The sequence below is a fragment of the Oryctolagus cuniculus genome, chromosome 20 (assembly GCF_051225735.1).
Source record: "Oryctolagus cuniculus isolate XC-2025 breed Fujian yellow rabbit chromosome 20, ASM5122573v1, whole genome shotgun sequence".
NCBI classification, from domain to species: Eukaryota; Metazoa; Chordata; class Mammalia; order Lagomorpha; family Leporidae; genus Oryctolagus; species Oryctolagus cuniculus.
The window spans coordinates 11,159,039-11,170,150 of NC_142886.1; positions in this window are offsets into that span (position 1 = coordinate 11,159,039).

The following is an 11,112-nucleotide window of genomic DNA, read 5'->3' on the forward strand; positions in this document are numbered from 1 at the left end:
ACAGAAGATACAGGAAACCAAATAATAGACTAACAGTTCTAGAAAGTGAAAAAAGTCAGAACAGTGGGAGAGTGGATTATTGAAAGTAATTAATAGAAAAGGCTATTCCATAGCTTCAACCTTTGGATCACAAGGCCCTAGTGTCAAGTGTGATGAATGAAAAAGACCCACGCCTAGGCACAGGGGAGAGAACGGTCACTCGAACAAGACCAGTATGAGCCTTAGATTTCTTACCGAGTCTGGATGACCAGAGGTGGTGGATTAGTGCTTTCAGGCTCTGAGGACCCTTCCTGACCTTCCAAAATCACTCCCTCCAAACAGGAAGCTAATAGATTGCGACTAGTTTTTTGAGATAGCCCTCACCAAATGTACATTGCCTTGTTGCATTACTAACTAAACGCTCACTAGCTAAACCCAGGAAGTAAACAGACTTGGGTTTTAAGAGATACTTGCTTTTCTGATCTGTACTTATTAGTGTCCAGAAACTGTATTCAAGTGAGAAGGTAAAAACATTTGCAGACACGCAAGATCTCAATCTTGACTTTCCATACCACTGTTTTCAAAGGCTCCTGGAAGATGTGCTCCACAAAATTGAGGAGGTAAATTAAGGAAGACAAGAGATACCAGAAATAAGCACACCATCCCAGCTCGGTAGCAAGGTAGCAGCTTTGCCGAGCAACCACGGAATATTGAGTTCAGAACAAGACAGGATATCAGGAGGGAATTGTCCAGAGAAAAAGATAAACTGATAAGTTACCCAATTCATTTGGCCATAGATGAAACTAGCCAATTAAAACAGACGTTCATATACACTTTTTTTAAGTTCAAATAAAACTGTATTCACTTAGGGAGTTAAAAACATAAAAGGAACGGGGCTGGCATTGTGGCATAGTGGGTAAAGCAGCTACCTGCAACACCAGCATCCCAAATGGGTGCCAATTCGAGTCTTCGTTGCTCCATTTCTGATCCAGCTCCCTGCTAATGGCCTGGGAAAACAACAGAAGACGGCCCAAGTGGTTGGGCTTCTGCACCCACGTATGCGACCCGGAAGAAGCTCCTGGCTTCAGTCTGGCCCAGCCCCAGCTGTTACGGCCATTTGAGTGAGTGAACCAACAGATCGACAATTCTCCCTCTCCTTCTCTTCCTCTCTCTCTGTAATTATGCCTTTCAAATAAAAAAGAAAATCTTAAATAAAAATGGGCTGGCGCTATGGCTCATTAGGCTAATCCACCGCCTGTGGCGTCGGCACCCCAGGTTCTAGTCCCGGTTGGGGCGCCGGTCCTGTTCCGGTTGCTCCTCCTCCAGTCTAGCTCTCTTCTGTGGCCTGGGAGTGTAGTGGAGGATGGCCCAAGTGCTTGGGCCCTGCACCTGCATGGGAGACCAGGAGGAAGCACCTGGCTCCTGGCTTTGGATCAGCGTGGTGCGCCGGCCACAGCGGCCATTTTGGGGGTGAACCAACAAAAAAGGAAGACCTTTCTCTCTGTCTCTCTCTTTCACTGTCTAACTCTGCCTGTCAAAAACAAACAAACAAAAAAACTGCAGTGAGAGACTGCTTCATACCCACTAGGATGGCTGTTATCCACAAGGTGAGGGTTGACAGAGAGTTGGATAAATCAGCCTTCACAGCTGCTGATGGAAAAGTAAAATGGTGCTGCAGCTTTGGGGAACAGACTGGCAGTCCCCGTTAAACAGTTGTCATGAGACCCGGCAATGCCACTCCTGTACCCATGAATGTTCATAGCAGCATTACCCATCATAGCCCAGCGGTGGACGTGATCCAGCTGTTCACCAGTAGAAGAATGAATAAACAAAACGTGGTGTATCCATTTCGTGGAGTAGTCTTCAGCCATAGAACGGAATGTACTGCAGATACCTGCTGCAACGTGGAGGGCTCTTGGAAGCCTGCTGAGTGGAGGACCACATATTGTATGATCCCATTCCTATGAAACGGCCAGAAAGCCAAATCTGTAGGGAAAAAACATACTAGTGGCTGCCCAGGCTTGGGGGTACAGCTACAGTGTACAGGTTTTCTTGTGGCGGTGATAGAGGGGGTCTAAAATTGAGGGTTGTGCAGTTCTGAGTATACTAGGAAACACTGAATTGTGTGCTTCAAGGGGATGATTTACATGATCTGTGAATTATATCAGAGCTGTTACCAAGCTAACAAAATGGACCGACAGAGCCAAGGTGGCTATATTAATAACTCACAAAATGAAATAAAAATGTAAGGTAATTTTGATTCCAAAACAGATAAGAAAAAGTCCATTTTTCTTTTCTTTTTTTTTTTTTTAATTTGAGAAGCAGAATTAGAGAGAGGGAGGGAGACAGATCTTCCATCCGCTGGTTCACTCTCCAAATGGCTACAATGGCCAAAGCTGGGCCGATCTGAAGTCAAGAGCTGGGAGTTTCTTCCAGGTCTCCCACATGGGTGGAGGGACCCAAGTACGTGGGCCATTTTCCACTGCTTCCCCAGGTTGTTAGCAAGGAGCTGAGTTGGAAGTGGAGCAGCTGGGACTCGAACTACAAGCAAAGGCTTAACCTACTACACCATTGCACTGGCTCTTCCATTTTTCTTAAGCTTGTATTTTTATAGTTAAAGATAGAATGCTGTGTTTTTTGCATTTTTAAGATTTATTTATTTCTTTTAAATAGTTAGAGAAGTCTTTTTTTAAAAAATATTTTATTTATTTACTTAAGTCAGAGTTACACAGAGAGAGAAGGAGAGGCAGAGAGACAGAGAGAAAGGTCTTTCATCCTCTGGCTCACTCCCCAAATGGCACAATGGCCAGAGCTGCATTGATCCGAAGCCTGGAGCCCGGAGCTTCTTCCGGGTCTGCTACGTCGGTGCAGGGGCCCAAGGACTTGGGCCATCTTCTACTGCTTTCCCGGGCCATAGCAGAGACCTGGATTGGGAGTGGAGCAGCCAGGACTCGAACCAGCGCCCATATGGGATGCCAGCATTGCAGGTGGTGGCTTTACCCGTTTTGCCACAGTGCCAGCCCCAAAGAGAGATCTTTCAACAGCTGGTTCACTCCCCATTCCTGGCCCTGGATGGCCACAATGGCAGGGCCTGAAACTTCATCTCCCATGTGGGTGCCAGGGCCCGAACACTTGGGCCATGTTCTGCTGCTTTGCCAGGCCATGAGCAGGAAGCTGGATTGGAAGTGGAGGAGCTGAGACTCCAACCATTACCCGTGTGGTATGCTGGCATTGCAGGCAGCAGCTTTTCCTGCTCCACAATAATGTTGGTCCCCAGTGGTGTGTTTTTAAGAACGTGATCAGGGGCCAGCTCTGTGATGTAGCAGGTAAAGCCACCGCCTGCAGTGCCGGCTGCTCCTCTTCCGATCCAGCTCTCTACTATGGCCTGGGAAAGCAGTAGAAGATGGCCCAAGTGCTTGGGCCACTGTCCCCGTGTGGGAGACCTGGAAGAAGCTCCTGGTTCCTGTATTGGGATTGGCCCAGCTCCAGCCTTCGCAGACACTTGGGAAGTGAATCAAGGGACAGAAGACCTCTCTCTCTCTCTCTCTCTCTCTCTCTCTCTGCCTCTGCTTTCTCTCCAACTCTGCCTTTTAAATAAATTATAAAAAAAAAATGACCAAATGAAGTTTACCTGAGGAATCTCAGAATGACTCAACATCAGAAAATCTATGACAGTGATAGATAAAAGTGGGAAAAAAAGTCACAGTGGTCTCAATTGGTGTAGAAAAATATGTGGACAAGTTTCCTATTTGTGAAAAAGAAAAATATCAAACTAGTAATAGAATACTTCAGCCCAGTGACGGTTCATACAGAAGAGCCTGCAGTAGCGTATTTCGTGGAAAATGGTTAGATTAAATGCATTCCTTCTATGACCAAAGCTCAGTGAGGAGGTAACTGTAACAGTGCAAGAAAAGAGGTGGGGTCTTTGTCGCACATGACACCTACCTGGACATCCAGCGATCAGTAAACTCCTCTATTAAAAGGAGGGGCCGCCGCTGTGGTGTAGCAGATAAAACCGCTGCCTGCAGTGCTGGCATCCCATGTGGGCACCAGTTCGAGTCTCGGCTGCTCCACTTCCAATCCAGCTCTCTGCTGTGGCCTGGGAAAGCAGTTCTTGGACCCCTGAACCCACGTGGGAGACCCGGAGGAAGCTCCTGGCTCCTGGCTTCGGATTGGCACAGTTCCAGCCATTGCGGCCAATTGGGGAATGAACAAGTGGACGGAAGACTCTCTGCCTCTTCCTCCCCCCACCCCCTCTCTCTCCTTCTTCTCTATGTGTAACCCTGACTTTAAAATAAATAAATAAATCTTTAAAAGAAAAAAAAACGGTACAGGAGTGAGAATGTGGCACAGCAGCTAAGTTGCCAGTTGGGACACCCCCATCCCAAATTGGAGTGTCTGGTTTCAGTCGCAGCTACTCTGCTTCTGATCTCACTTCCTGCTAATGCACACCTTGGTAAGCAGCAGGTGATGGTTCAAGTTCTTGGGTCCCTGCCATCTGGGGGGGCGGGGGGGGGACCTGAATTAGATTCTCGGCCTCTGGCCTCTGCCTGTCCCAGCCCTGGCAGGCATTTGGAGAGTAACCAGCAAATGGAAGATTGCTCTTCCGTCTCTCTTTAAAATAAAATGAAAGTAAATAAATGAAAAAAGGGAAGTTATGTTTTAAAAGAAATTAATTATTTTAAAAATGTAATAAAGAGAGTTGGCAAGGTTGCCAGTATAAGATCAGCCTGTGCAAATCCAAAATGTATCATTTCCAAAAAACTGCAACATTATAAACTTATCAAAGAATTAACCAAAACATGAGGAAATGTGTAGAAATTCATTGAAAATGGAATTAAAAGTAAGTTTATTTTGGTGCAAAAACTATTGTAATCCATGCATATCATGTCTTCAGTGAAAAATATGTATTATGAAGTAACTATGCATGGATTTTGAACATGTTTTGCACCAGAATAAGCTTATCATTTAATTCCATTTTCCATGAATTTTTGGAAATACCCTTGTATTCCCATTTGGAGAAAACATCCGAATGTTAAAAAAGGCATAGGAAATTATCTAAGAAGCATACCATACCTCCAATGAGATGACATGTTCTAAAAGTGAAATTTCTCAGTGTAATCTGGAAGCCAGGTGATCCCAATCAAAATCCAGTTTGATTTTTTGAGTAGCTCAAACTTCAGTGTTTGTATAGAAGAGTAAAGGTTCACAAACAACAAACAAACCTAAAAAAGAAAAGAGGGTTTCCCTACCAAATATTAGGATATTCTACAAAATTGTAGTGGTAAAAACTGATGCAGCCTAAGATCAATGCAACGAGGAGGGCGTTCGGAGAAAGACTAGGGATATTTGGCAGCTCAATATTTTTAAAGAAGAAACAAGGCAAAAAAGAGTTTATTCAGTGCTGTTAAGGACAGTTGTTTGTGGAAGAAAAATAAAACTAGACCCCTGCTTGTGCAGGTGTACTCCAGAAGTGTTAGACTTAACTGATGGAAGGCTAAAGCCATACATGTAATACAAGGACGTGTTGGAACGTTGCCTCTGTAACCCAGAGGTAGAAAAAGCCTTCTTGAAAAATATATAAAATTTAAGGCAAAACCAAAACAAACTGGATTACATCAAAGGTAAGCATTTCTGGGGCCAGTGTTATGGTGCAGCAGATTCAGCCGCAGCCTGCAACACCGGAATCCCATACTGAAACCCCAGTCTGAGTCCCGGCTGCTGCACTTCCAATCCAGCTCCTTTGCTAATCCTCACGGGGAAGCAGCAGATGGTGGCTCAGGAACGTGGACTCCTGCCACCTATGTGGGCGACCTGGATGGAATGCTTGGTTCCTGGCAATGGCCCTGCCCTAGCCATTGCGGCCCTGGGGGAATAAACCAGCAGATGGAGGATCTCCTCTCTGTCTTTCCTCTCACACTGCCTTTCACATACATAAAATAATTTTTAGAAGATTTATTTATTCCTTGAAAGAGTTACAGAGAGGAGAGAGAGAGAGAATCTTCTGTCCACTGGTTGTTCACTCCCCAAATGGCTGCAACGGCCAGGGCTGTGCCGTACCACAGTCAGGAGCCAGGAGCATCTTGTGTATCCCATGTGCTTGCGGGGACTCAGGGACTCGGACCATTTGCTGCTTTCCCAGGTGCATTAGCAGGGAGCTGGATCAGATGTAGAGCATCCGGGACTCAAACTGGAACCCATACGGGATGCCGGCACTACAGGCCACGGCTTAACCGGCTGTACCACAGCACTGGCTCCAAAATAAGTATTTTGAAAAAATTAAGCATTTCTGCTCATAAAAGATCTATAGACAAAGTTAACAAGACAATGACAAAATGAGAGGAAGATTTTGAAATATCTAAGACCAAAGGTGATTAATTATAAACTGTAGGTGGGGGCATTTGTCTTAGTGATTAAAATGCCAGTATCTCACATCTGAGTGCCTGAGTTTGATTCCTGACTCTGGCTCCTGACTCCAGCTCCCTGCTAATGCGGATCCTGGGAGGCAGCAGGGACAGGTTCCTGCCACCCATGTGGGAGACCTGGGTTGAGTTCTTGGCTCCTAGATTCTCTTCTGGTCAGCTAGGGGCTGTTGGCAGGCATTGGGTGAGTGAACCAGCAGATTGGAACATTGTGTGTGTGTGTTTCTATCTCCTTTCTTCTTTCTCAAAGAAATTAAAATAGACCAGCGCCATGGCTCACTAGGATAATCCTCCGCCTGTGGCGCTGGCACTCTGGGTTCTAGTCCTGGTTGGGGCGCCGGTCCTGTCCTGGTTGCTCCTCCTCCAGTCCAGCTCTCTGCTGTGGCCCAGGAAGGCAGTGGAGGATGGCCCAAGTGCTTGGGCCCTGCACCCACATGGGAGACCAGGAGAAGTACCTGGATCCTGGTTTTGGATCAGCACAGCGCGCCGGCTGTAGCAGCCATTTTGGGGGTGAACCAACAGAAGGAAGACCTTTCTCTCTGTCTCTGTCTCTCTCTCTCTCTCACTGTCTAACTCTGCCTGTCCAAAAAAAAAAAAATAATAATAAAAGAAAGAAAGAAAGAAAGAAACTCAAATGTATAATATAAAAGGAGCTCTTGCAAATCAATAAGAAAAAGCCAGAGTGGGCATTTGTCCTAGTGGCTAAGTTACTGCTTGGGACACCTACAACCGAAATCAAAGTGGGTGGGCCCGAGTCCTGGCTCTCCTGCTTCCTGTTCACGTGCGTTCTGGGAGGCAGCGTGTGACTGCTCAGGTAACTGGTTCCCTGCCACCCACGTGGGACACGGAGACTGAGTCCAAGCTCCTGACAGCCTGAGCAAGCCCCTGTGGTTGCGGTTCTTTGGGGAGTGAACTGGCAGATGGGAGACGTTTGTTTGTCTTTTTATTTTTTTCTCTGCCTTTCAAATAAATTTTAAAAAGTAAGCAAAAGCAACCCCAATGGAAAAGTGAACAGAGAATGAGGAAAGGCAAATTTCAGAAGAAACTAAAAAAGGTACTCAAATTCCCTAAACATGGAAATCAAATGTAAAAGTATCACTTTGTACCATTGACAGTTACAAAATGATACCACATGTGAGCGTGTAGCAACACTCATGCATTGCGCAGGAGCGAAGGAGCAGACTGATGTTACCTGTCCTGCTCTACCTTAGAATTGCCCTTTCTGGGGCTGGCGCTGTGGTGTAGTAGGTTAAAGCTGCAACCTCTGTCTCCGGCATCCCATATGGGCACCAGTTTGAGTCCCGTCTGCTCCAGCTCCCTGCAAATGTGCCTGGGAAAGCAGCAGAAGATGGCCCTAGTGCTTGAGCCCCTGCACCTTTGTAGGAGACCTGAGGAAGCTCCCGGCTCCCAACCTCAGATCAGCCCAGCTCTGGCTGTTGGCAGCCATTTGAGGAGTGAACCAGCAGATGGAAGATAGCTTTCACTCTTGGTCTCTTCTTCTCTCTCTGCAACTGCCTTTTAAATAAATAAATCTTAAAAAAAAAGAATTGTACTTCTTGATGTAATATTCCAAAGATGTTTTCATTCAGATCTATAATATAATATATTATATTATTTTTGATGCCACGGAGTTGGAGACAACCTGCGTATGCATCCCTGGGAGACAGGAAAGGTAAGACATGAGAATATACACAGTGAAGTAGCAACAGTGACAAGCCGCACGACAGATGTACACTGAGCCATATGGCTTAATCATTGACTGTGTTGCCTGGCACACGTATTTGGCCTAACAGTGAAACGCCTGTTGAGGCACTTGCATCCCATATCCGAATGCCTAGGTTTTCTCCACTCTGGCTCTGGATTCTAGTTTCCTGCTGATGCAGACCCTGGAGGGTGAGAAGTAATGGATCAAACAGTTGTGTCCCTTCCATACCCCTGGGAGATCTGGACTGAGTTCCCGGCACCTGGTGCTAGCCCCAGCGCCAGCCCAGCTCTAAGCATCTGGGGAGGGAACCAACAGATGGGAGCCGTCTCTGTCTACCTGTATCTGTTTCTGCATCTCAAATAGAAAGAAAGTAAAGTGAAAGTAGTACTCCATGAAAACAGGAAAAAGCAAAAATGAGTGTAAGTTAAAGATACACAAAACCAGTAGTTTACTTTCTGCAAGAACACATACACTTTTACATATAAAGCACCATGAACTGGTTACCTTGTGTGGCAGGAGAAGGGGATGGGAGTGGGTATAGAAATGAAACAGAAGGGAGGAAAATGGGGAGGAGTGACAAAAACTATTTAAAAAGAAAACAATCACTTTGGAAGGATATTACAACAAGATTTTGAGAGATAATACTAACAGAAAACCAGGCAAATGAAAGAGGATGGAGGATAATTTTTTAAAGGTTTATTTTATCTTTTTCTTTCTGTAAGTTTGACTTTCAAATACATAAAAAAAAAATGGAGTCAATGTTGTGGTGTTGTGGGTAAAGCTGCTGCCTGTGATGCCGGCATCCCATATGGGTGCCAGTTCAAGTCCTGGCTGCTCTCTTTTCCACTCAGTCCCCTGATAATGGCCTGGAAAGGCAGTGGGAGATGGCCAGAGTCTCTGGGTCCCTGCCACCCAGGTGGGAAACCTAAAAGATGCTCCTGGCTCCTGGCTTCTGCCTGACCCTGCCCTGGCCATTGCAGCCATCTGGGGAGTGAACCAGCAGATGGAAGACCTCTCTCTCTCTCTTCTCTCTCCCTCTCTTCTCTCTCTCTCTCTCTCTGTCACTCCGTCTTTCAAATAAATAAAATAAACCATGTGGGAGACCCAGAAGAAGCTCCTGGCTTTGGATCAGCCCAGCTCTGGCAGCTGCAGCCAATTGGGGAGTGAACCAGTGGATGGAAGAGTCTCTCTCTCTCTCTCTCTCTGCCTCACCTTCTCTCTCTCTGCAACTCTGACTTTCAAATAAATAAATCAATCTTTAAAAAGAAAAAAAAGAAGTGGAGCGGCCGAGACTTAAACTGGCATTCACATGGGGAAGCCAGCATTGCAGGCAGCAGCTTAACCTGTTGTGTCACGACGCTCACTCCTCTGACTCACTTTCAACACTGCATTGATCTACACTGAGCTTTTTAGTGAGACCGGTTGGTCTGAAAGGACCCCAGAAACTCATCTCCTTCCCTAATTTGTCCACCTGTATTTCTGTATGCACACCCACAGGCCACTGCTCCCTTCTTCCTCAAGTGATCAAAAATCAAAAAGAAGCAGAAAACAAGGTCTACAAAAATAGCAGAAATTGGGGCCTACATTGTGGCATAACGGGTTAATCTGCCACCTACAATGCTGACATCCCACATGGATGCCAGCTGTTCCACTTCCGATCCAGCTCCCTGCTAATGCACATGGGAAAGCAGTGGAGGATGGCCCAAGTGTTGGGCCCCTGAACCCACATGGGAGACCCAGATGTAGCTCTTGGCTTTGGCTTGGCCTAGCCCATGCCATTGTAGCCATTTGGGTAATGAACCAGCAGACAGAAGGTTTCTCTCTATATCTCTCCCTCTCTGTCTCTGTAACTCTGCCTTCAAATAAATTAAGTAATACTTTTAAAAATAGCAAGAATTGAAAGTACCTTGAACGTAAATAACAGCATTTTAACCTGTTGGATTAGATTACATTTCCTGCCATATGAAGCCATCTTTTATTTATATCTGGTGTTTTTTCACTCACATGAAATTTGCCTCTTTTCTTCTTCCTTAATATTGCTTCTGTGAGTCTGTATACTCTTACTGTCCTGTCTTTTTTAAAGGTCTGATCCGTGGGAAAATCTGATCTTCCTTTCAAAAATGGGGAGTCCAGCCATTGCTCTACACATAGTGCGTTCATCCACTCTGTTAGGTCAGTCTCTGTACGTTGTTGAAGGCAACTGGGTGTTAGTTGGCCCACAGTCACTTCATTATTGCACTGGCCTGCTGAGCCATTTAAAAACAGAAACAAGAAATAAGAAGGCTCTTCAAAAATTTCATGGAAAATGTGTACAATGAAAAATACATCTGTGGATTTCAGGTTTTTTTTCCACCAAGATAAACATCTATTCATTCCATTTTCCACACATTTTTAAAAATATCCTGGTACATGTTACATACTTATTTGCTTTCAACTACTTTAAAGAAAAAGATTTATTTCTTTCAAAGGCAGAATTACAGAGAGGCAGAGAGAGAGAAAAAGGTCTTCCACCCACTGGTTTACTCTCCAGATGGCTGCAATGGCCAGAGCTTCGCCAATCTGAAACCAGGAGCCAGGAGCTTCTTCTGGGTCTCCCACGCGGGTGCAGGGGCCCAAGGACTCAGTCCATCTTCTACTGCTTTCCCAGGCCATAGCAGAGAGCTGGATCAGAAGGTGGAGCTTCCGGGACTCGAACCGACACCTGAAATGGCACCCATATGGGATGCCAGCACTGTAGGAAGCAGCCTTACTCGCTACACCGCAGCGGCGGCCCCTCAACTACGTCTTATCAGATGGATTACAGAGTGCCCAACACAAGGGAAGTCTCAAGAAAAAGTTGTATCAAATGTAATTCCATATAAGACATTTTTAGTTTGGAGTTTGATATTCTAGTTGAATTACACTAACAGATCAGTCGGATTGCAGGCTTTTTAAAATTTTATATTTTGACATGTTTTCTGTGATGAGATGCTGAGGAGAAAGTTGTAGCCTTAAATCTGACCTCAC